Source organism: Stegostoma tigrinum, unplaced genomic scaffold, assembly GCF_030684315.1.
Source record: "Stegostoma tigrinum isolate sSteTig4 unplaced genomic scaffold, sSteTig4.hap1 scaffold_236, whole genome shotgun sequence".
NCBI lineage: Eukaryota > Metazoa > Chordata > Chondrichthyes > Orectolobiformes > Stegostomatidae > Stegostoma > Stegostoma tigrinum.
Window position 1 is genome coordinate 116587 of NW_026728170.1, and position 13427 is coordinate 130013.

Here is a 13427-nt window from a genome sequence, read left to right on the forward strand (position 1 = left end):
AGACCAATTAGATATGTCTGACGTTTTCAATAAGGAGGATACAAATAACGTCCCAAAATTAAGGGGGATCACAGGGTCTAATAGGAAGGTGGAATCAGTATTAGTAGGAAAATGATATTGGGACAACTAATGGGATAACAGGCAGATAAATCCCCAGACACTGATAACCTTCATCTCAAAGTACCTTAGGAAGTGGCTGTAGAAATAGCAGATTCACAAATGGTTTTCCTCCAAATTCTCTAGACTCAGTTTTTATGGATTGGAGGATCGCTAATGTAACCCTAATATGTAAGAAGGGAGTGAGAAAGAAAACAGGGAATGTGCATAAAATTGATAGTTGAAAAAATATTTTCGGGTCAGCTATAAAAGATGGAATAACAGTGCACTTGGAAGGTAGTGTCAAGATCAGCCAGAGCCAGTGGAGCCTTTTTCCGTGCTGTAGACTCTGCGTTGGACGTGAATTCCCTCTACACCACTCACCATCCTGACTTGGAAATGTATTGCTGGGTCAAAATCCTGAATTCTCTCCCTCAGAGCATTATGCGTCCACCTACCATTCATGGGCTACAGTGGTTCATGGACACAGAACACTGCCACCTTCTTAATGACAATTAAACACAGCCAGCAATGCCCACAGGATTTTGTTTAAAAAAAAACTATCGAGGCCAAGTGGGAAGGTTGAATTGAAGACTAAATAGATCAACTTTGACCTTTTTGAAGCTCGAGAGGCAGAATGGATAACTGATTCCTAATTTGTGTGTTCTCTACTCCTATTAAAATGCATCATCTCACCAGGAATGATGTATTCCCTGTAAGTTGGAAGGATGACAGCTGATGTGATTAAAACTTTTCAAATGTAAATTGAAGCTGGTCGGGGTGTAGAGAGGAACTAATCCACTGGGTGAGTGAAGTGGGAGCACAAACACCCTCCTCACCCACAGTAATCAGACAAGACTTGAGCTTCTTTGTCCTGCGGTTTATTCAAACGTAGGAATGAGGAACAAGTGTGGGTCACTCGGCCCCTCGAGCCTGCTCTGCGACTCAATAAAATCACTGCTGATCTAATTTCAACCTCTGCTCTATGTGCCTATATATCTCAGAATATCTTTCATTGTCTTGGTCAACAAGAATCTGTCTCTGCCTTTAAAAAAAAATAGATGCTGCATCCACTACCTTTTTACGAAGGGAGTCACAAAGATTCTCAGCCCTCAGAGAAAATAAATGTTCCTCACTATTTCAAATGGACTCACCCTTACCTTTCAACAATGACCCTCAGTTCTAGATCCTTCCACAAGAGGGACCATGTTTTCACCATGCATCTGGTCAGGTCCCCTCAGGATCTTTCATGTTTCAATTTAGTCTCCTCTTTCTTTTCTAAACTCCAGACAATACAGGCCGAGCCTGTATTTTCCTCTAGATCATTCCAGATATTAGTCCATTGAATCTTCCCTGAAATGTTTCATAACAACCTTCTTTAAGTCGGGTGACCAGAACTGAACACAGTACTCCAAATACAAATCCCACCAGTGCAAAAGGGGAATTAATTATCGAAAGGAGGACCATGAATTCCGACTTGCTTACAGGAATGCATTTTCAGCAAGCCTCGGTCATTTACACGTATCCAGTTACAGAGTGACACAGGTTATGGTCAGATAGGTGTACGGTTTGTATTGTTACACCGACAGCATTGTTGTGGTCTCACTGAAACCTCCCACTCTGGCTCTGCACAAATAATGATTGGCTCTGCAGCCAGTTCCCACAGCCTGATTTGTCCTGTATTTTTCATCTTCTGTCCTTTCAAAGATATCAAATGATCCAAGTGAAATAGCTCAGCAGGACTGACAACATCTGTGAAGGAAAGAACAGAGTTAATGTTTTGAGTTCGGTGACCCTTCCTCTGAACTTCAGAAAGGATCATCAGACCTGAAACATTAACCTGTTTTTTTCATTCACAGATGTTGCCAGACCTGCTGAGCTTTACTAGCAAATTATTTTTCACTCCTGATCTACAGCATCTGCAGTTTCTAATGATCCAGGTGACAATCTAGCAGCTTTCATTCTACTTTTAACTGTTGTAAATTTATTTTTCCAGGGAATTGGAAAGGAAGTATTTACTGACAGGCTGCTCAACTCAAACTTTGGATCAAGAACTGTCAGATTCACTTCATTCTCAGGAGCTTTGAACATTTAAGGAACAAGTGTCATTCACAGTGAAGAGAAACCATACAGGTGGTCTGTGTGGACAAGCCTTCAGTCAATTGTCTGGCCTGTCGATACGTAAATGCAGTTCCCTGGTTTCTCTGTGCTGTGCGTGTCCTTGTCTTTGTCCAGATTGGGCGATCAGGTGAATTCAAGTCAATGCAGAGAGAAGGCCTATTTTTTTTTTCTTGTTGTGAATGTGTTTTTGTTCTTCCTTATTCTCCCATAGAATGTGGGTATTGCTGGTCAGGACAGCATTTGTTGTTCATCCCTAATTTACCTTGAACTGATGTCAGAGGGCAGATAGGGATCAACCATGTTGTTGTGGGCCTCAAGACACTTGTATGTCTGACCAGGCAAGGACTTCCCTTCCAAAGTGACATGAATGAATGGGATTTCAGGAAATTAAAGTCACGGCCTCTATTCCTGAAATTCAGGTTTACTTTCCAGATTTTATTCATTGAATTCAAACTCCAGCAGCTGCTGTGTCTCAGTCCCCAGGGATTATCACCACTGCACTGCTATCTCTCCGCTGTATTGCCTTACTGTAGAGGATAATGTTCACTGTTCAGATCATCCCAGAGTGACAGAACAGGAGAAGGCCATTTGGACCATCACACCGGTGTTGGTTCTTGTTGAGAAAGGGATTGAGTGAAAGGAAAAAGTACCAGCTGATGCATGTTTGCAACATTTACAATGTGTGTCCATGTCAGGATAAATGTGGTTTAATGTAGATTGAAGTGGTTACTGAGAGCAAGAAGCTGATGCAGAGACAATGTGAGCAAAATTAACTTAGCTGCTAACAAACATCAATTTGTTGGTGACGACAGCAGAGAATGGTTTCAATCCAGTGACCTTCTGGGTAATGGGCCCAGCATGCTCCCTTTACACCACGCCCTGCCAGGTAACTCAACTGGAACACATTTGACTTCCTTCTTGCTTTCGAATGGCAGTGCGCACACACACACACACAAACACACACACAAACACACACAGACTCACACACACCAATGTATGATTAACTTACACACAATGTCACAAAGCTGCATTAGAACATTATTCAAACGAGCCACCACACACTGCAGCGCAGAGCAGAAGAAAATCACCTATACAGCGTATTCAAAAAGAATGGGAACCCTATGAACACAGTCTGCCGATTCCGCAGCAATAAACCCAAACAAACAGGCAAAACGGGCTCAGAAACCATAACCACGCTCCCCTACATCAAAGACATTTCCGAAATGACTGCCAGACTACTCGGACCTCTTGGCATCAGGGCAGCCCACAAACCCACCAGCACACTAAAACAGCAGCTAATGAACTTAAAAGACCCTAAACAGACAACAAACAAAACAAACGTCATCTACAAAATACCTTGCAAGAACTGTGACAAACACTACATTGGACAAACTGGCAGAAAGCTAGCCACCAGGATACATGAACATCAACTAGCCACAAAACGACATGACCCACTATCATTCGTATCCTTACATACAGATAAGGAAGGACACCACTTTGATTGGGACAACACATCCATCCTAGGGCAAGCCAAACAGAGACACGCACAAGAATTCCTAGAGGCATGGCATTCCAACCGGAACTCCATCAACAAACACATTGGCTCCAAATCAATCTACCATCCCCTGAGAAAAAGAACAGGAAATGACATCACCAACCCAAGGAAACCTAACCGGATAAATAGAACGCGGGACATAACGCCAGTGCTTCATCGGAGGCTCACTGATGATGTTACCTAGAATGATGACGCAACGTCTGAAAAATAACCTTCCAGCTCAGCGAGCAAACTCACATCCAGAACAGTTCAAGATCCAACAAAAGAAGCTAGTCTTTTTACAAATTCTGTTCATACCAACATCGCTCTGTGATATTTCCCACAGCCTGATGACCTAATATTCCCTGCTCCATGTTAATAAAAGCAGCTCTGGGTGAGGTTCAAGTTCACAGCCTTGGCATTTTACGCACCTCTGTACCATCACAGAAGGACCGCACGCTCACCGATTGTGTGATAGGAACCACAAAGTAGCCCAGAGCGCTCATTGCCATTCCCCATTTCCCGTTGTATCCTCGTATCTGGGCCACTGCGGCTCTGATTCCAGGCCTGGGAACTGGGATTATCTGGTCTTCTGCAGCAGTACCTTGTGCGAGGGAATTTTGGTGAGGTTGCTGATGTGAAACAGACAACAATAGAAGGACACAGTACGGCCTCACACACTGGCCACACTGTCATACATCAAGAATATATTAGAAGTGACAACAAGACCCCTCAGACCACTGAGAGTCATGGTGGCCAGACACACCCACAGCCGCTCAATGACAAACACGTACAAGAATTAAAGATCCCATTCCCACAACATGCAGAACCAATGCAGTTTACAAAATACCATGCAATTACAACTGTAAACATTACATCGGACAGACAAGAATAAAACTAGACATCGGAATTCAAAAACTTCAACCAGCAGCAAAACGGAATGACAAACTCTCCTCAATATTGAGACACGCAGACAATGAAGGCCATCAGTTCAACTGGGACAAGATAACCATAGTAGCCGAAGCCAAACATAGACACACACAGGAATTCCTCGAGGCATTGTTCTCCATCCGTCATGCAATCGTCAAACATAAAGAATTGGACCCCATTTACAAACCCACACAGATCAAAACCAGAAATGACACTCCTCACCATAACAGAGCAAACAGTATAAATTCCAAGTGGAGGAGAAAAACATTGTTTCAACGGAGGCTCTACTGATGATGTCATGTAGCATGGTGATGAACCATCTGAACAAGAACAAGCCAGCTCGGCGAACAAGTCAACAACTCACCCACAAACTGAGCTATAAATCTTTGCCAAAACTTTGAGCCGAGTTCAGCGTGAGAGCTGAAGACCAGTTTTCCTGTTTACCCTGGTACACAGATCACTCCGGATCAATCACCCACATTGACAATCATTTGTGTGTTGCCCTTTCCATGTCTCACCTTGGTTCAGCTTTCTGAGGGGTTCCATGCAATTTTCATTTTGCACATTTTACTGCGGAGAGTTTTGCAGCCTCATTTCAAGACCATTGAGTTTACAAACAGAAAGAGACCATTCAGACCATCACCTCTGCTCTGCCATTCAATGAGATCCTGTCTGATCTGCACTTTGTTGCCTTTCCCCATAATCCTTGATACTTTTATTGCTTAAAGATCTGTCAATCTCAGCCTTAAATATACTTATTGGCCCAGCCACAACAAACCTCTGCTGCAAAGAATTCCACCAATTCACAACTGTCTGAGAGAAAATTTCTTCCTCATGTCTGGTTTAAATATGAAACCCCACTCTGACATGAGATATTCTGGTCCTAGACTGTCCTAGAACGGAACCAACCTTTCTGCAACCAAACCGTTAATTCTCCAAAAAACCTGCATGTTTCAATAAGGAGCAAGGTTTTTACTTTGCAGTACAGTGTTTGGGCAGATGAAGGAAATGAATTCCAGAGCTTCAGAGCGTTAGAAAAGGATTTGCAGATCAGAAACTTGCTTAGATACAGCAAGATCTAAGCGTGCCACTTGATTCTTTAATCATTCATCACTGGATAATATTGGTCTTTGAATGTCAGTATTGAGAAAAATAAAAGTAACATTAAGTTACTTCCTTTCATCTCCCAGTAACTATTGCCCAATATCTTAAATCTCTGTTTCTAATAATTTTACGATCAGTGAAGAGGAACAGCTGCTCTTTACCTACCTGATCTAAATCTATCATAAACCTAGACACCTTTGTCAAAGATCACCTCAGTCTCCTTCGCTTTATGCAGAAAAGCTTCAGTTTCTCCAACCTGACCTTACAACTAATATCCCTCAGTTCCTGAATCATTCTGATCAATCTCCTTTCAATCACTCCACAGACCCTCACATCCTTGGTGCACACCACCCGTTTGTGCAGACGCGAATGCTCTGTGTTCAAGTGGGTGATGTTATCACACACGGGCAATTGCTTAGTGACATCACCCCAATTCATGGGCATTTCATGAACTGTGGGTTTCCTCTGACCCCAATGGTTCTGATGCCTTTTGAGCTGCAGACTCCAGCATTTGGTTTTAAAGTTGAAGACAATGAATTTATTTCAGTATTTTTAACCAGTAATGTACACATTTTGTATCAGAGATAATGGGAACTGCAGATGCTAGAGAATCTGAGATAACAAAGTGTGGAGCTGGATGAACACAGCAGGGCAAGCAGCAGATTAGGAGCACAAACCCTGACGTTTCGGGCCTAGTCCCTTCATCAGAAAAGGGGAATGGGGAGAGGATTCGGAAATAAAAAGGGAGAGGCGGATCAAAGAGGGAGAGTGGAGAAGATAGGTGGAGCGGTGAAGGCAACGGAAAAACTGCTCGATGTCCAAACATGTTTGGTATTCGTTGATGTGTGTGTAGAGGGGGATAAAGGTGAGTCCCTGACTGAGGACTGACCATTTGACCTCAGTCAGTGGGAGGTCTAGGGGTGACGGTGAAAACTCGGCAGGGTTCAGCGTGGCTGTCTCCTCTGGGGCTGCTGGCTGTGGAGGCGGTGGGCTTTTTGGCCTGCTGTGTTCATCCAGCTCCATGCTTTGTTATCTCATGTACATATTTTGCTTCACGTGCTGTTCTCAGTTATCTGACTCTGGTGTTGGTGTGATGTAAATCACGTCCCACTAACTTGAGTATTTTGCAGAGGTGACTAAGAAGATTGATGAAGGCAGAGAGGGTAAACATTGTTTGGATGCACTTCAGAAAGGTGTGTGAAAAGGTTCCTCATGGTAGACTGGTTAGATCACATGGAATACAGTGGAAGCTAGTGGTTTGGTTCCAAGACTGGCTTGAAGGCAGGAGGCACAGAGTGATCGTAGAGTGTTATATATCGGACTGGAGACCTGTGACCTGTGGTTTGTCACAAGAATCAGTGCTGGGACACTGCTTATCCATAATTTTATATAAATCATTTAGATGGAAGCATAGGAGGGATGGTTAGTAAGTTTGCAGATGGCCCCAAAATTCATGTTGTTGTGGACAGTGAGGAATGTTATCGCAGAGTACAACGCGACCTTGATCAGATGGGCCAATGGGCCGAGGAGTGGCAGATAGAGTTTAGTTTAGATAAATGTGAGGTGTTGCGAATTCGTAAGGCAAACTAGGGCAGGACTTATAAGTTAATGGTAGGGCCTTGGGGAGTGTCACCAAACAGAGACATTGGGGTGCAGATGCATAGTTCCTTGAAAGCGGAGCCACAGTTAGACAGGGTGGCAAAGAAGGCATTTGGCATGCTGGCTTTTATTGATCAATGTATTGACTATCGGAGTTTGGACGTTCCAATGCAGATGTACAGATACTGCACTCAGTTATAATATCCCTGCTACAGGGAAGTTGTTGAACTGAAAGGTTTCAGAGAAAAAAAAGATTTACAAGTATGGGACATGGATTGAATGGTTCGAGCTACTGGGAGAGGAGGCTGAATAGGCCGGGACTGATTCCCTGGTACGTCATAGGCTGACGCGTGACCTTACAGAGGTTAATAAAATCATGAGGGGCTTGGATGGGGTGAATTGGCAATATCTTTTCCTTAGGGAAAGGAATCCAAACCTGAGAGCATGGGTTTAAGTTGAGAGGTGCAAGGTTTAAAAGGGACCTGAGGGACAGTTTTACATGTAGAGAATGCTGCATGTATGGAGGAGGTGGTACAATCCCAGCTCTTAAACAGCATCAGGATTGGGAAATGAATAGGAAGGGGACAGAGGGATATGAGACAAATACTGGCAAGTGGAACTAAAATTATTTTGGATATCTGGTTCGAATTGACAAGTTGCAGCATTCAGTCTGTTTCCATCCTTTATATCTCTACAGCTCTTGGATCTTAATTTGCAATTCTAAATTAGCAGATTGTAATTGGAATGTTTGGAGTCGAAGCCAAACCATTTGTGACTTATTCAATGTACTGAATTTCATATCCACCATCCATGAAGGGATGGGAGTGATGTTAGGGATGTTGGAGTGGCTTGGGAACCAGAGTTCAATATATTCCAGATAAGATGGATTAGTCTAAGAAAATCTATTTATAATTGTGACCCAGTACTTCCTGACAGTGATATTACTTGATCAGAATTAGAATTTGTTTCAAGTATTTGATTTGATTTGGGAAGAGGCAGGCATTTTTTGCATTGCTAACAGTTCAGTTTGTTTAGTGTGCAAAATAGAACAGCACAAAATCAGACCCTTTCAGCAACTGCAGGCACATTGACACTGCAGGCAGTTGCACATTCCAAAGAAACAGATGGGGTGGGATCGGTTTGGAGGGAGGGGGTGGTGATTTGCCTTTTTTGCAACAAAGCGTCATATTTAATCGAGGGAGATAGACCCAATGTCTTCAGCGAGTGGTTCCTGCCGGCTGTGCACTGCCTGAGAGGGTGCTGGAAGCAGAATCATTCGTGACACTCAGGAGAGAGTTGAATGATGAGAGATTTAATAGGGCATCGGTAAGAGCATGGTGGGTGGGATTGGTGAAGTTGCCCACACAGACAGCTGATGCAGACAGTGACAGGCTGAAGCACCTTCCTCTGTGCTGGGACATTCTCTGAGTGTGCGGTTCTGTACCGATTGTTGCTGCAATCTCACTGACCCTCTGCTAGGCAGGGAGCTGGTTGATGAGGCTTGTTAGTGACATGCCCCACCTGATCTGATTGGTACATTTCCAATGATCTACACTCATTGCGAAGAGATTTTTATCGAAAAAGGTCTTGAAAAAGTACTGGTGTAAACTGACTATCGGTTTCCCCCGCTTCGGAAACCCAGGAGTACAGGAACAACAGTAAAAACTGTCAGCAGTGATTTACAAATCTTTGCACTCACTCAGGCTGATGGAAAATATGGAAGGTAACTGGGATCTAAGATATTCCAGTATTACAATGGCATTGCTTCTTGCCTTTTTTTGGCTAAGATCAAGGGTGTGTTTTTACCTGTTCTTATAATTGTGGACTAAGATAAGGTTAGAGCGAGTGTGTTGGAGGTGGAAGGAAGTTGTCAGGTTGATTGCAAGGGTGCACAATCGGTGCATCTTAATGCTGGTTTTGGCCTAACGCTGGTTCAGGGGAGCAGCAAACCTGCAACGATGGCTGCAGCAAGTGCTCGGGCCCCAGGTCAGGGGGTCCGGAACACCATCCATGTTTCCGTGAAGAAGGTGGATGAAGGTGTGGACTGCATCTTCTGTGTGAAGCGGGTTCTTTTGGACAGTTGTGGGTTTGCTGCTGCAGACATTTACTGCCTGCAGGATTTCCCTGGAGGAGGTTTTTAACCATGTAACCTTCAGGAATGCCAAGCTCTGCGAGCGCTTCCTGGAGGTTTTCAAGGAGAAAGGAGGTGAGGGGCCCCCACTCTGCATTGACCGCTGTCCTACTGTTTGTGATGCCTGCGCCGAGGAGCCATATCGTGACTGTACACATGTACAATCCGTATGTGCCAGCAGCTGATGTCCTGGTCTTCCTTGGAAGGTACGTGAAGGTGGAAGGGGACCTAACCAACATCCTGGACCCCTTTGGGATCTGGACAAGTAAGAGGCAGGTCAGGGTGATGCTGAGGATGAGCATGGACGGGAACATCATACATCCATCAGCCAGCTTCGCGATTGGCGGGAGCAAGGACTACCTGACTTTCGCAGGGCAACCCAAAGTCTGCCATGCCTGTGGTAGGTCAGGTCACGTGGCGGCCGACTGCAAAGTCACCATCTGATGGAACTGCAAGGAGGAGGGACCCCTTGCAAAGGATTGCCCAAAGGAAAAAAAGCTGCAACCTTTGTAGGGAAGCAGGCTACATCTGCAGGCCATGACCGCGGCGGGGGACCACCTACGTCCAGGTCGCTAGCAGGGGCAATGCGGGGCAAGTCCCCGCCGCCCCCGTAGGAGAGGCATGCACCAGGCCCATGCAAGGACCTTTGTCCTACTGCGCAGGAGGGACCAGCCCCACAGGATGGAACCGAGGCAAGCAAAGCGCCCCTGCATGTTCCACTTTCTCCGCCCCACCCCTCCGACAACCCGGAGTCGATGGAGGCGGCGACAGGTGACCCAGGGGAGTGGACAACGGTCCGGAAGCCGAGGAGGAAGGCGCGCTGGAGGGCCCCAGCGGGTCCAGAGTGAGAGGTTGGCCGTCCTGCAGCAGCTTCCACCCCTGCTGGCTAAGTCTAGGCCAGTCATTCTAGGTGGAGACTTCAACTGCATCATTGATGCAGATGGAAGATCCAGCGTGGGGACAGTGGGTGGGGAGAGTAAACTAGACGCCACGTCCAGATTCCTGCTGTGAAGGACGCCAAGCTCCGACGTCTTCGGCACCCCTGCAGATGGAGCACAGCGGAGATACACCTGGTCGCGGACAGACGGGTCTATCCGCTCAAGGGTAGACTTCCTCTTTGTGTCACGAGCGTTCCTCGGTCAGGTCCACTGGCATCGAGCCGGTGTTCTTCTCTGACCACTGCCTCCTGCTAGCCGAGTGTCACATACTGGGCGACCAGCAGGCCGGCAATGGGGCGTGGAACATCAACACAACTCTGTTGACGACAGAGAACGTTGAGGAGCTTAAGAGGGAGTACGCCGGTTGGAGAACCGTGAAACCCCTCTTTGAGTGTCCGGGCAACTGGTGGGATAAGGTGGAGGAGACCATCAAGAGGTTCTTTGTGCTCAAGGGTGTTCGGAAGGTGAGAGAAAGGCGGGGAAAGCTGTCGCGACTCCAGAAAAGGACGCAGAACCCGCTCCTTCTGCAGTCGATGGGGGTCAATGTCACGGAGGACGTCTGCAAGGTGAGGGGCCAGCAAGCCTCCCCCTTTGCCACGGAGGCCTCCAGGTTAATATTCCGGTCCAGGGTCCGCTCCGTGGAGCAGGACGAGATGTGCTCACGTTTCTTCTTTCAGGGGGTGCACAAAGAGCTCTGTGCTCAGCCGGCTGAAGGAGACCGATGGCTCGGTGACGTCGTCTTGGCCTGACATTTTGAGGATCAGCAGATCCTTCTATGCCAGACTGCGTGACGCGAAGTCCACGGCCAGCACAGCCTCCGACTTGCTCCTGTAATCTATCACGGAGGTCTTAGACGGCGGCACGCGGGAGTGGCTGGACCGGCAGTTATCCCTGGACGAGCTGAGCAGAGCCCTCAAGTCCTTTGAGAGGAATAAGACTCCCGGGAGCAACGGCTTACCAGTGGAGCTGTATTCCGCTCCGTGGGACCTGGTCGGCCAGAACCTGCTGGAGCTGTACGATTGTGCGCTTCAGGCAGGGGAAACGTGCAAGTCCATGAGGAAGGGCATCATCACCCTCATTTACAAGAGGAAGGGGGAGAGGGAAGAAATTAAGAATTGGCGTCCCATTTCACTATTGAACGTGGACTACAAAATCCTGGCCAAGGTCATAGCCAACCGGGTCAGGTCTGTCCTGGAGTTGCTGATTCACCCTGACGCAACCTGTGCTGTGCCGGGCAGGAAGAGCGCTGAGAGCCTCGCGTTCATCGGAGATACAATCGCCTACGTGCAGGACAGGCGGGTGGACACCTGCCTCGTCAGCCTGGACCAGGAGAAGGCCTTCGACAGGGTCTCTCAGGCTTACATGAGGGACGTCCTCTCCAAATTGGGATTCGGGGAGGGCATCCACAATTGGATCTGGCTGCTCTACACCAACATCATTAGTGCAGTCTCGATCAACAGGTGGGAATCGGACAGTTTTCCCGTCAGATCTGGAGTCAGGCAGGGCTGTCCGCTCTCTCCTGCCTTGTTCGTGTGCTGTGTGGAGCCCTTCGCCGCATCCATCAGGAAGGACGTGAGCCTGAAGGACGTGACTATCCCAGGCTGCGGAGGCCTTCAGGTCAAGACCTCCCTGTACATGGACCATGTCACCGTCTTCTGCATCGATCGTCTGTCGGTGAGTAGGTTGTTGGAAATCTGCGGCCAAAGTCAATCGGGGTAAGAGCGAGGCCATGTTCTTCAGGAACTAGGATGACCACTCTTTCATCCCCTTAACCGTAGGGACAGACTACCTGAAGGTGCTGGGTGTTTGGTTTGGTGGAGCTGGGGCGTGCACTAAGAATTGGGAGGATTGTATCACCAAACTGAAGCAGAAACTGGGCAGGTGGACGTTCCGGTCCCTCTCCAAAAATGATAAGAACCTGGTTGTCAGGTGCGAGGGGCTTTTGGTACTGTTGTATGTGGCGCAAGCCTGGCCTATTCCCTGGACCTGTGCCGCTGTGGTCACCCGGGCCATCTTCCACTTCATTTGGGTGTCGAGGATGGACCGGGTCCGCAGGGACACCATGTACAAAGACCTGGAAAATGGGGAGAAAGGGTGTACCAAACGCGAACCCTCACCGTGATGGCTACCTTTTGTGTGCGGCTGCATCAAGCTGTGCGTAGATCCTCAGTACGCAAACGCCAAGTGTCACTCCTTACTGAGGTTCTACCTGTCCGTCCTCGGTGTGGCAAAGGATGGGCATGGCCTCATTGCCGCAGAACACTCCAAGTAGTTGGACCGTCCTCTACCACCTGTCGTTCGTAGAGAAATTTTTGAAAGGATACACCTTTTTGACTACAAGGCTGTCAGGCAGTGGTCAGCACGTAGTATCCTCGAGACCCTTCGGGAAAAGGAGAGGGTGGATCCCGTCGTGTGGGTCCCCACGCAGACTGCCAAAGTCATTTGGCAGAATGCCTCATCGCCAGAACTTTCAAACAAGCACAAGGACATTGTTTGGCTGGCGGTGAGAGGGGATCTGCCAGTGAGATCCTTAATGCATGCCCAGAATCTCTGCGCCACTGCGCGCTGCCCTCGAGGTGGCTGCGGGGGCGACAAGACTGTCTATCACCTCCTTCTGGAGTGTGCCTATGCACAGGAGGTCTGTAGGGGGATGCAGTGGTATTTGTCGAGGTTCATTCCGAGCAGCTCCGTGACGTGGGACTCCGTGCTCTAAGGGCTGTTTCCCGGGACGGACACCGAGACCGACATCAACAGCGCCTGGAGGACCATCAATGTGGTGAAAGACGCTCTTTGGTCTGCCTGCAACTTGCTGGTATGTCAGCTGAAAGAACTGACCCCGACCGAAAGTTGCAGACTGGCGCACTCCAAGGTCCAGGACTACGTGCTGAGGGACGCACTAAAGCCTGGGGCAGCCGCTGCCAAGGCACGGTGGGGAAAGACCACCGTATGAAGCCCCTCGTCCAGAATAGAAAAA

The 13427-nt window shown here is 47.6% G+C and overlaps 1 long non-coding RNA gene across 3 annotated transcripts in view; it reads left to right on the forward strand.

The window, feature by feature from the left end:
* LOC132207981 (uncharacterized) overlaps nt 1-13427 on the forward strand; it is a 63450-nt gene that overhangs the window by 10634 nt on the left and 39389 nt on the right. Inside the window, exon 4 of one of the 3 annotated variants that reach the window (XR_009444070.1) lies at nt 2093-2368. The exons of the other annotated variants lie outside the window; for them this stretch is intronic. This is a non-coding gene — a long non-coding RNA (uncharacterized LOC132207981). Of the gene's footprint in view, nt 1-2092; nt 2369-13427 lie in introns of those variants that run through there. 3 annotated transcript variants of the gene reach the window in all.